Below are 12,392 nucleotides of genomic sequence, written 5' to 3'. Positions count from 1 at the left end.
AACTTTTAAAACTAATAAAATAATCATATCATTTTATCTTTTACTAAATTTGACCTAATTCAACTCATATAGCAAATGATTCAAATTTTACAAATAATTTGTTTTTCACAAAAACAAGTAATTATCTTAAAATTTGACAAACGTCATGTTTTTTTCCTTTTTTTTCAACTTGAAAATAAAACATTTGCATCAATATAACAGAAAACAACTCATGGCTCTGATACCACTGCTGGGTTTTGAGCATTCTAACACTCCTATGGTGTACATGCAACCCTATAAACCTTGGATCTATGTTTTCTCTATTATACATGCAAATATTAACTATTCCAAGGTTTCATCCTAACTAGCATATTATGAAGCACCTATACTACAAAGTTCTAGTTAGATGACATACCTTTTGATGTAGCTTGATGTCTTCAAGCTTTAAGAGCTTATCCCCAATAGTGTGGAAGCCTCAAATGGAATCACAAATCACCAAAACACCTTGGAAGAACTTGAGAGAATATGTATGCACACTAAAATCGGCCCACTCTTATTTTCACACACTTGTGCCAATTTTGTGAGCCAAGGACCCCTTTATATATTATGGAGGATTAGGGTTACATCCATGTAAACCCTAATACCCATGACCTTTCATTTACATAGGATCCATGGGTTAAAAGCTCCATGGACCATCCATGAAAGCTTAGCCCAACCTAAATGAACTTTGCCCATTCCATATAGATAAGAGTCCATATTTAATTAGTTCTTTTTGATCACTTAATTAATTCTAAATTAATTCTTGATCAATACTAATTAAATAATATGATTCCATATTAATATATTAGAACTTATAATATATTAATATAAATCATAAATATACTATTCTCAAAATACTATCCATATAAATTGTGCCGGTGAAGTGCAACCCAAATGGACCATGCCGGGTCGGGTCAAGTACATACCAAATATAGTTATGGACTTAGACATTAATCCAACACTTACCTCATTACCTACTTCCAAAGTATGATTGACTGTGGATGTTTGAATAATCATATTATTCGGGAAGTCAAAACATGCAAAGTGAAACACAAGAATGAACTAATCAAATATGGTCTCAAAACTTTTGAGTATAAATAACACACTTATTATTTAATCACCATATTGATTACACATTATTCATTGTATAATGTTTCGATTAATCAACTTAAATACTTGAATTACAACAATAGTTATCCCATGCTCTAAGCATGCACACTATGTTTATCTATGGTCCTTACTTTGTGAAATAGATCAACTGAACACATGTCCAATGATGCTCATTTCACAATTCCAAATCTTTATCACATGTGTAATATTCCAAACAATCATGCAATGTACCCTTTTGTAATGTCGAGATATAAAAGTCATAGAGAATTTGCCAACGATATTACAAAGCATGCCATTGGAGATTGTTACAAGACAATTCCATAGATGCGAAGTCTCACATTCAAAGTACATTCTTTTGAACATCCTTCTTGCATGAAAGTTTCTAACTTACACATAGATTCTTAATATCTATCTCCCATTATGGAAACATTTCCATATTTGCCATATGACAACTCATTATAAATATAATCCTGTCTATTCATAATAATGTCAATATGGTCCATCCATTACTATACTTCCAACTGCCCATGAGAGACCAATCCTTGGCGAACCTTAGATTGTTCTTGACAGTTGTTTAACTACTTTAGTCATATCCGGTTCTAGTCCTTTTTCCCTCTTTATGCCCTAGGAATTTGGAAAATTAGAACGCGTGAATATTATAGCACATGAAATCAATCCTATACCTGAAGCATATTGGATACGATTCATAATGTCTTACATAAAGACATGATACTTGACCAGTCACTTGCTATAATATTTCCATATAGAATTTTCAATGTTGAAACATTTCAACTTGATATTCATATATAGTCATGACTAAGTTTGATTAATACGTCAATCTAAACTTTTAGATTCGAAATAAAGTATAAGTATCCTCTCCCTTACTATAGCGAAACAATTTTTCCAAATTCTGCAACTTTGCAATTTAAAACTTTGTTTCCTATAAATAGCATTGCTACCTTGCAACACTTAACATAATAATCATGCTCCCACTATCATGATAATTATATTTTTACCAGCATAACACTTATGCTCCCACTAGCTTTGACATGTACCCAGAAATCAGCTGGACTTCTAGAAATCAATACTTATTGCATTTCTTTCCAAAGTTCAGATTTCTGATAAGAGATTCTTCGATAAGCCTTTATCTAAGCTCATACACCTTTTATAAGAAAGCTCATATGTGTGTCTAAAATTTTTTAGAACTTACAGCAATAAGTTCCGAATGTTCGGACTATTTTCCATTTCTCACAATTCGAACTATGAAGACAGATGTCGTAATCATAATCGAATTTGAGAACGTAATTAACACAACTGCTAACTCCTCAAAATCTTCTTAGTGAAAGCGTTTCCTCACTGTCATTTTCATGAAGTGGAGAGAAACCTTATGTCACTTAGATTTTATGGTGTATGTGTTCCTATCCATGTGGATCTATTATAAGACAAGGTTTATGACAAATTCAAACTCATATGGACTGAACTTGTTCAATCTTCACTTCTTGCCACTAGGCAGCACAAGGGCCTACCATGTATTCCAAGTTGTTGAGAAGATCACCCATACTAACCAATGAACTTTCACTTGATCAAGGTGCTTTGCATCATGCAATCAATTGAGAACTCATATAACTCACATGCATAGTCAACCTAGATGGAATGGGCACAAAAACAAGAATATGTCAACACGATAGATTAAAAACCTCAAGTCGTGTGCTTGTGATAAACAACAGGGTTGTTCTTGATTAGTTCTTGAAGCTTTTCAAGGTCTTTAAGACTCCTACTGACCTCTTGACATATAATATTCTCTTGTGAAGAAACATTCCTTGACAAGCAAATATTCAAGAGTTAGTGTGGATTCTTATCAAGAATGACACTTCATATAATTGGTCTTAGTTAGTCTTTGTCATATCCAAGACATCACAACTACCAATTAAAAATGTGTTATAAGCCTATTTAAGATATGTCACTCAAGTCACAATCTTGGAGTATGACTCTCAGACTTGATTTTGGAACGAAGTATCGCTCACCTTAATTGATTTAACCATTTCAACAATTCTCGATTCCTCTTCTTAGTCATATAAATACACTAAGGTGTCCTTATAGGATCAATTGTGATATTGTTTTCGTAATCATTAAGATGGTCATAAAACATGATACCAAAGTATTCTCCTTTCCCTTCAGATTGGAGAAACTTATATCTTTCTTCCTAATTTGATTCTTCTTATTCGTTCTGCTATACATTGAAACTTTTTTCAATGATTCAGAATTACACTTAATCTTTTAAGCATAACCATGTTTACTAAACTTTTAGTAAATCATGACGAATAGTCTTATCGTTCTTTGTGGTGGACCTGGACTAGTGTACAACAATTTGTACTAGATCCCCTAGTCCTTCACTTGACTCACATATACATGTGAACAAGGAATTAGTCTTAATTTCCCAAAGACGAAAGTTCTCATTCATCATACTATACAAGTTGCATGATTCCAAGTTTCTGTCCAATTGAAACTTGGGTGATGAGAATCTTTCCTTATTTGGAAATTTTAGACACTACCACAAACGAAAGAATCAAATCCATTTTTCAATATTGCTAAAAATACAAACATCAATTTTCACAAATGTCATTGCAAGGAAATATAAAATAAGATAAAATCAAATTTTTCTTTATTTATAAAAAATTGCGGAAAAACTTGTCCTTACAATGCAATTACAAATGAAAACTATGTTACTACATATTCCTAAGCAATCTATCATAACTCCTGAGTAGCAGCTTAAAAATCTGATCATCAAACCATGCTATCGAAATCCATTTCTTCACGATCAGACTCGGCTCACTCTTCCTTTAAGCTTCCTTCGATTCTTCAAAACATCAAAATGTAATCTTATCACATCATGTATTAAGAATCTACAAATAGGAACTTAATAGAGTTAGATAATAGACTTACCTGAAGCAGAGTCATACATTTTGACTTTACCATCCTTGTGGTCCTTCGGGTAGATACGGCAGCTTCACATCCAATGCCCCTTCTCTTGGCAGTAGAAACAAATAGACTCTTTTGGAATGGTACATGGGACAATCTCAGACTTAGCCTTTCTCTTTACCATTTGGTCAAACGGTATGACCATGGCCGATCCCTTTCCATTGGGAAGAGAAGACTTTTCTGGACTTCCAATGTTTCCATTGTCAATGTCCATGGAAGTTTTGGAAGTAGATCTTCCATTCAAATTTGCCTTACCAGTGCGCCAAATCATTTCTGATTCAGCAGCAATTAGCAAATATGTAAGATCAACAAGGGTCACGTCGTGATCTGTCATATAGTAGCCTTTAACAAACTGACCATATGACTCGGGAAGTGACTGAAGAACCCAGTCAACAGCCAGCTTCCTTGGGAAGACGACACCCAACATTCTCAGCCTGTCAATATGCAACTTCATCTTCAAGACGTGAGCACATACAAACTTTCCATCTTCGTGTTTGCTTGCCAATAGGGCTTGAGTGATCTTGAACTTTTCAAGTCGACGAACATGTGGGTCAGGGAGAATTACTGGAGGAGGTGGAGGAAATGAAGTATGATTTCTGGGAACATCATCTTCATGAGGAAAGCTTTTTCCAAAAGATTCGGGAAGACCATAGTTGTCTGAACTAGACATCTACAAGGGAGAAATTCAAGTTAGTTTATTTAAGTCCTTAATATAACACCCAAAATGAAATATTAAGGCCAGGACCCAACACAATATTCTACAATTCGGAAGAGGGATGTCGTAATCCAATTGCAAAATATTTGAAGGTATGTAAATGACGATTTACCAATTTCCACCATGAAAAAAGAAAAATGAATATTAGGTTTTAAATGAATTGAAATTCCTAGATTCTTTTGAGATTCATTGAACTTTTCAATGGCATGTTTAATCTCGATTATGCCCTTCAAGTTTGTGACTGGGATACCGAGGATCACAAACAATGTGTAAATAACCATGCAAATTAGCTTGGTACTCTCGATGTCATTAATCACCTAATCAATGTATCGGTTAACCACACACGCTCCATTGGTCAATGATAATTTACGAGAAACCCATTGCCATCCTTCATTAGCCCACATTAGTGTGTCGGTTAACCACACACGCTCCACTGACTGACCAATAAGGTGCCATGTGCAATTTCATGGGTTACCATCAAATTCACATTTTTCCTAAAGTAACTAAGATTGGGAATTTATAAAAATGTTCAGTTACTTTGTATTTTCATTATACTTTTAATGGAAGTTTTTGTCCTATCCTACCAGTTCGGCTAACGACCCTCCACTAGTCAAGAGTGCAGTGGGTAAGAGTGGATACCCAATGGCGGTTATTTTATAGGCCGCTTCCTTAAACACCCCTTATAGACCAGCTTCGTGAATGGAGCCTACTAACGGTAAGACTGACTTTTTTACTTATACATATATAATATATTAAACTTTTAATTTTATATAGTATAAGGGTGTATTTTACACATTTAAAATACTTGGTGGTTTAAACTATTAATAAATTAAGCTTTTAATTTAATTAAATTTAAACCATATGATTATGGATTTATTAATTTCTTTTTTAGTTAAACATTTAATTAATTTAATAAAATCCATAAGGGTGTAATTTGAACTATTAAACAAATAACAAGGTTCTAAATATAAAAATTCAAAATTAAAACCATTTAATTAAATTTTGAGTTATGAACCCAAGAGTTTTAGAATTCAATGTTTCATAAAAAGACTTTTCAAATTCCAAAACTTGAGGCAAGTTCTGTAATTCTTGAAAACTTATGGATTCCAAAACTTGATGACAAGTTTAGTAACTCCTTAAAAAAACTTTTAGAATTCCAAAACTTAAAGACAAGTTTTGTAACTCTTCAAAACAAACATTTAGATCAAATTTTAAACTAATAAAATAATCATATATTTTATCTTTTACCAATTTTTACCTAATGCAATTCATGTAGCAAGATAATTTCAAATCAAAAAATTACAAATAATTAGCTTTATCATATAAAATGGTAATTATCTTAAAATTTTGACAATTATCTTTTTATTGGATGGGGATAATCACTACCATATCATAAAAAACAGATTTTATGATTCAAAACAGTTTGTGGCCAAAAAAACTCGAAAAACTGCAAACAGGGGATCTTACTCGTCGAGTTCATAGCATGGACTCGACAATTTCATCACATATGATCCAAGAGAGTACGCCCAACATACTATGATTTTGACCAAAAGCGGGACACTGACCGTGTGCGCGCAGCGTACCACCAGTGTAACGCCCGCAGATTCGCGCTAGTCAATTTAGAGACGATGAGCGTCAAAAAATGACTTTTTTGATAGAGGATTATTTAGAATAAATAATCTTAACTAAGTTGTAGTATATGTGACAAGGTTTTCATACATATAAAGAACGCTGAAATCCGAGTTAGAACGAAGAAGTTATGACTCGTCGAAGTTTCGCGACAGAACCAGCACGACACTACGTGTCGTAAATAGTGAATTTATGATAGAATGATTTTTAGCCTTAGTAATCTAAACAAAAGTCGTAGTGTTCGTTAAACCGAGAGCGTGCATAAAAAGAACGCCCAAATCTGACTTCGTATGAGGAAGTTATGATTTTTCTAAGTTTCAGCTTAGCAGTAGACAGCTAAAAACTCGAATTTTAGATCGAGTGATTTTTAGCCGACACAACCTAAACGAGAATCGAAGGTCTCGTCAATAGTAGTACAACGATAAAAAGATAGACGAAAACAGACATCGGATGAAGAAGTTATGAATTTTTAACGGATTTTCTTGTCCCGGTCTATTAAAAATAATAATATTAAAATTAAAGTCAAAATTAGCCAATGGGGTCTAAATGAAAGTTGTAGAGCATAATTTTACCTACGCGTGCATATAAAGAACGTCAAAAACGAAGCTCATATGCGAAAGTTATGGATTTTAGAAGTTTGGGACACAAAATTCGAGAAAAATGCCAAAACCGAGGAATTTCGCATGGCTGCGATTCGGCCACGTCACCTCGCATGCGAGGCCACCTCGTGTCCGCAACATGCTCGTTGTTGATTCGACCGAAGGTGTGGCCCAGTAACAACTCGACGCGCCTCGCACCGGTGGCAGGTCCGAAGCGAGCCACGTGTCTCGCCCTCGCATCCGACGCGTGTCGATGACTCCCCTCGCATCCGAGCCTCGCTGCTGCTGCCTCGTGTCCCTTCCTTCGGCCGAAGCTCCGAACCTTGCACCTATATAAAGGGGGTGCAAGACCTCCCGGGTAACTTTAGAAAATTCACATCTTTCACCCCTAAATTCATATTTTTACCATTCCAACCTCCCCCGAAGCCCCGGAATCATACCCAACACCCGAAACACGTTCCGGAGTGCCCGAAGAGCCCAAGAAATTTATCTTTTCGGTTTGAAGCTCAACCCTCGCAAGCCCGGGTTTTTAAGAAAGCTCTCGGTTTCATCGGAAACGGTCGTTTTAGAAAACGAAGTGCTGGCCGATTATCGTTAAATCAAGTGAGTGTATAGTCACTTTCATCTTACACATATATATGAAGTATTTTATATAAAATACGTGCTATGTGTATATATGTTGTTTGTTTATTTGAGATGGATGATGAATGACTATTTTATACAGGTTTTAAACTTTATATGTATTTTTATATCTACAAATATGTTGGGTAAAATATGGGTAGATGAAAGATTGTTTTATACAGATTCTAAACTGTATATGTATTTTATATCTATGAATATGTTGGGTAGAACGTGGATAGATAAAGAATGATGAGTGAAAGTACAGTATAGATGTACGTTGGTAGCTATGAATTTAGTACGGTATAGATGTACGTTGGTAGCTATGGATTTAGTACCTTGGCAGCTATGGACTTAATGTCTGTTGTATAAACCTTGGCGACGATGTGACTTCGTGCCTATTTGACATAAATTGCAGAGGAAAGAAATGTTGTCACCCCATTGGTTGCCTTATTTGACATAAATTGCTGAGGAAAGCAGTGTTGTCGCCCCGATGGTTGCCTTATTTGACATAAATTGCTGAGGAACCCCCGAAGCAGTGTTGTCGCCCCGATGAAAATCTTTAGACTAGGTCCCTTATCAATAGATACTTTAGGGACGTAGAGTGATGAATACAGGAACGGGTAATCAGGGTTACTTTTGGTTGATGAAATTAATAAACTTATTGTTGAATGATGAAATTAATAAATTTATTATTTGTGGGTTGAAAACCCTATATGCTCATCAGGCTCCCAAGCCTGACCCACTCAGTTTCTTGTATTACAGGTAGTGGCAAGAGCATAGTTGGATGACTTAACGAGAGATTTTGGATTATAGGCCAGTAGATGTAAATAAATGTTGTTAGGCTTATAATATACTGTTTATGCTTTTGATCTGTATCGGAACATGACATCCCGAGGTTTTGTTATGAAATGGAAAATATATTTCTTTAAGAAATGATTTGATAAGGTTTTATTATATTTTGTTTTGGGAACAAATTCTGCAACATCTTTTGGAAAATTACTCTGATTTTATTTTAAAAGCATAAACTAAATCGGTCTTTTATGGCCGAGAAATTTGCGGATGTCACAATTGGTATCAGAGCATTAGTTTAAGCGAACTAGGAATTTGTAGGATTTCTAGACTTAAACTTAGAATGCTAAGCGATGATTGTGAGATGAGTGCCTACCATATTTTAGACACGAGCACTAGTATATTTTAGGAAAGATGCCTAAAATGCTTATATGTGCTAAATGCTATATGTTGCCATATATGATGTTATTTGTTCGGATCTATGGTCTGTTGCCGACTGGATCTGGAAACCTTATGTGTTCAGAATTCTAAGCGTATGACTACGATATTAGAACTAGCATGTAATGTTTCGGAGTGATTTAAACGTCTATCGTAAATAAAGCTTTCCTATCTTAAATTCTCGTCTCGATACACCGAACGTCTGCTTTGGTGTACAAAACATCATGGTGAAAACAGACTAGGAAATATCCGAGGAAGACGACAACCTGAGCCTAAGAATGTGATGGGTCATGCATCGGTCGTTACGCTTGCACCCGAACCTATCACGATGGCAGAAGTTCAGGAAATGATGTTACCCATGATAGACTGAGAAAATAGAGGAAATGAGATGGCTTACGATAGTGAATGACACTTATCATAAGATATCGTAAGAGAAGTATCTTTCCGTTAGAATGTGTCTATTAATAACATGTCTAGTACGGGAGAAGTACACTTTTGATTCACAGAAAGAAATTTTTTTGGTATAATCCATAGAGTTATCCCATGGTCCAGAATTTCCATCACCAACCGAGTTGAAGCAGAATTGATGATTGAAGATACGCATGGAAGAAGACCTAGTAGAGTCTAGGAAAATTTTTATGATTATTTGGACACATTCGTATGTGTTAAATTGTTTTGTGATTTTAGGACTTGGGGACTGTTAGACAATACTTGGGATGAGTATGAGTAGGTGTGAATGGTAGTAGAGGCCTATACTACCGGAAGCACAGGACTCGCACTTGGATCAGGGAAAGTTACAAGGTTACCAAGAAGCTAGTAATTGATTATGTTTTGTTTATGTCTATCGTTACCATCGTTTCGGTAATGACTAAGAAGATGATTGATATTCCGACCCTAGTGGTCATATAAAATCAAGTCCGACTAAGAGGAGTATGTTACGTGGTTCAGAGAACCAAGATCGATATAGCATCCGAATTAAGCCAGAAGATTGAAGTGAAAGACAATCGAAACGATCAATAGAAGTATCGTGATCATTGTTAAAGAAATAATCTTGTAGCTAGAAATGCTACATGTAAAATGTGATTATATCACATTATAACATGAAGGAAGGTATAGTCTGTTCTGGAATTTGGCTCTAAGAGACCTGAGTTTAAGCGTTGCGACATACGATGAAAGGTCATTAGAATATGACACATCGATCCATGGTAGTAAGAAAGGAACTTGCCTTAAGTTTGTTAAGAATAAGAAGGAGTGTCCAGTAAGGATTGGGATTGTGACTTGAAGGTCATAATTTGGAGTTTAACATAAGATAGAAAGCAGGTGCAAGATTAGAGCACCGCCTGCAGTCAAGAAGTCCAAGAGTTAGATACTCATTCAAAGAAACATAGAAGTTACGGTTATTACCTAGGATGAAGAAATAATATATGGAGTCATTATACAAGCCCTGTTTTTTTATGATTCCGGGAGGTAATCATCCTAAGGGGTAGATAATTGTAACGCCCGCAGATTCGGGCTAGTCAATTTAGAGACGATGAGCGTCAGAAAATGACTTTTTTGATAGAGGAATATTTATAATAAATAATCTTAACTAAGTTGTAGTATATGTGACAAGGTTTCCGTACATATAAAGAACGCTGAAATCCGAGTTAGAACGAAGAAGTTATGACCCGTCGAAGTTTTGCGACAGAACCGGCACGCCACTACGTGACGTAAATAGTGAATTTATGATAGAATGATTTTTAGCCTTAGTAATCTAAACAAAAGTCGTAGTGTTCGTTAAACCGAGAGCGTGCATAAAAAGAACGCCCAAATCTGACTTCGTATGAGGAACTTATGATTTTTCTAAGTTTCAGCTTAGCAATAGACAGCTAAAAACTCGAATTTTAGATCGAGTGATTTTTAGCCGACACAACCTAAACGAGAATCGAAGGTCTCGTCAATAGTAGTACAACGGTAAAAAGATAGACGAAAACAGACATCGGATGAAGAAGTTATGAATTTTTAACGGATTTTCTTGTCCCGGTCTATTAAAAATAATAATATTAAAATTAAAGTCAAAATTAGCCAATGGAGTCTAAATAAAAGTTGTAGAGCATAATTTTACCTACGCGTGCATATAAAGAACGTCAAAAACGGAGCTCGTATGCGAAAGTTATGGATTTTAGAAGTTTGGGACACAAAATTCGAGAAAAATGCCAAAACCGAGGAATTTCGCATGGCTGCGATTCGGCCACGTCACCTCGCATGCGAGGCCACCTCGTGTCCGCAACGTGCTCGTTGTTGATTCGACCGAAGGTGCGGCCCAGTAACAACTCGACGCGCCTCGCACCGGTGGCAGGTCCGAAGCGAGCCACGTGTCTCGCCCTCGCATCCGACGCATGTCGATGACTCCCCTCGCATCCGAGCCTCGCTGCTGCTGCCTCGTGTCCCTTCTTTCGGCCGAAGCTCCGAACCTCGCACCTATATAAAGGGGGTGCGAGACCTCCCGGGTAACTTTAGAAAATTCACATCTTTCACCCCTAAATTCATATTTTTACCATTCCAACCTCCCCCGAAGCCCCGGAATCATACCCAACACCCGAAACACGTTCCGGAGTGCCCGAAGAGCCCAGGAAATTTATCTTTTCGGTTTGAAGCTCAACCCTCGCAAGCCCGGGTTTTTAAGAAAGCTCCCGGTTTCATCGGAAACGGTCGTTTTAGAAAACGAAGTGCTGGCCGATTATCGTTAAATCAAGTGAGTGTATAGTCACTTTCATCTTACACATATATATGAAGTATTTTATATAAAATACGTGCTATGTGTATATATGTTGTTTGTTTATTTGAGATGGATGATGAATGACTATTTTATACAGGTTTTAAACTTTATATGTATTTTTATATCTACAAATATGTTGGGTAAAATATGGGTAGATGAAAGATTGTTTTATACAGATTCTAAACTGTATATGTATTTTATATCTATGAATATGTTGGGTAGAACGTGGATAGATAAAGAATGATGAGTGAAAGTACAGTATAGATGTACGTTGGTAGCTATGAATTTAGTACGGTATAGATGTACGTTGGTAGCTATGGATTTAGTACCTTGGCAGCTATGGACTTAATGTCTGTTGTATAAACCTTGGCGACGATGTGACTTCGTGCCTATTTGACATAAATTACAGAGGAAAGAAATGTTGTCACCCCATTGGTTGCCTTATTTGACATAAATTGTTGAGGAAAGCAGTGTTGTCGCCCCGATGGTTGCCTTATTTGACATAAATTGCTGAGGAACCCCCGAAGCAGTGTTGTCGCCCCGATGAAAATCTTTAGACTAGGTCCCTTATAAATAGATACTTTAGGGACGTAAAGTGAGGAATACAGGAACGGGTAATCAGGGTTATTTTTGGTTGATGAAATTAATAAACTTATTGTTGAATGATGAAATTAATAAATTTATTATTTGTGGGTTGAAAACCCTATATGCTCATCAGGCTCCCAAGCCTGACCCA

This window comes from Lactuca virosa, chromosome 3 (genome assembly GCF_052849685.1).
Source record: "Lactuca virosa cultivar CGN04683 chromosome 3, Lactuca_virosa_CGN04683_v6, whole genome shotgun sequence".
Classification (NCBI taxonomy): Eukaryota; Viridiplantae; Streptophyta; class Magnoliopsida; order Asterales; family Asteraceae; genus Lactuca; species Lactuca virosa.
Note: the sequence above shows the minus strand (reverse complement) of the source record.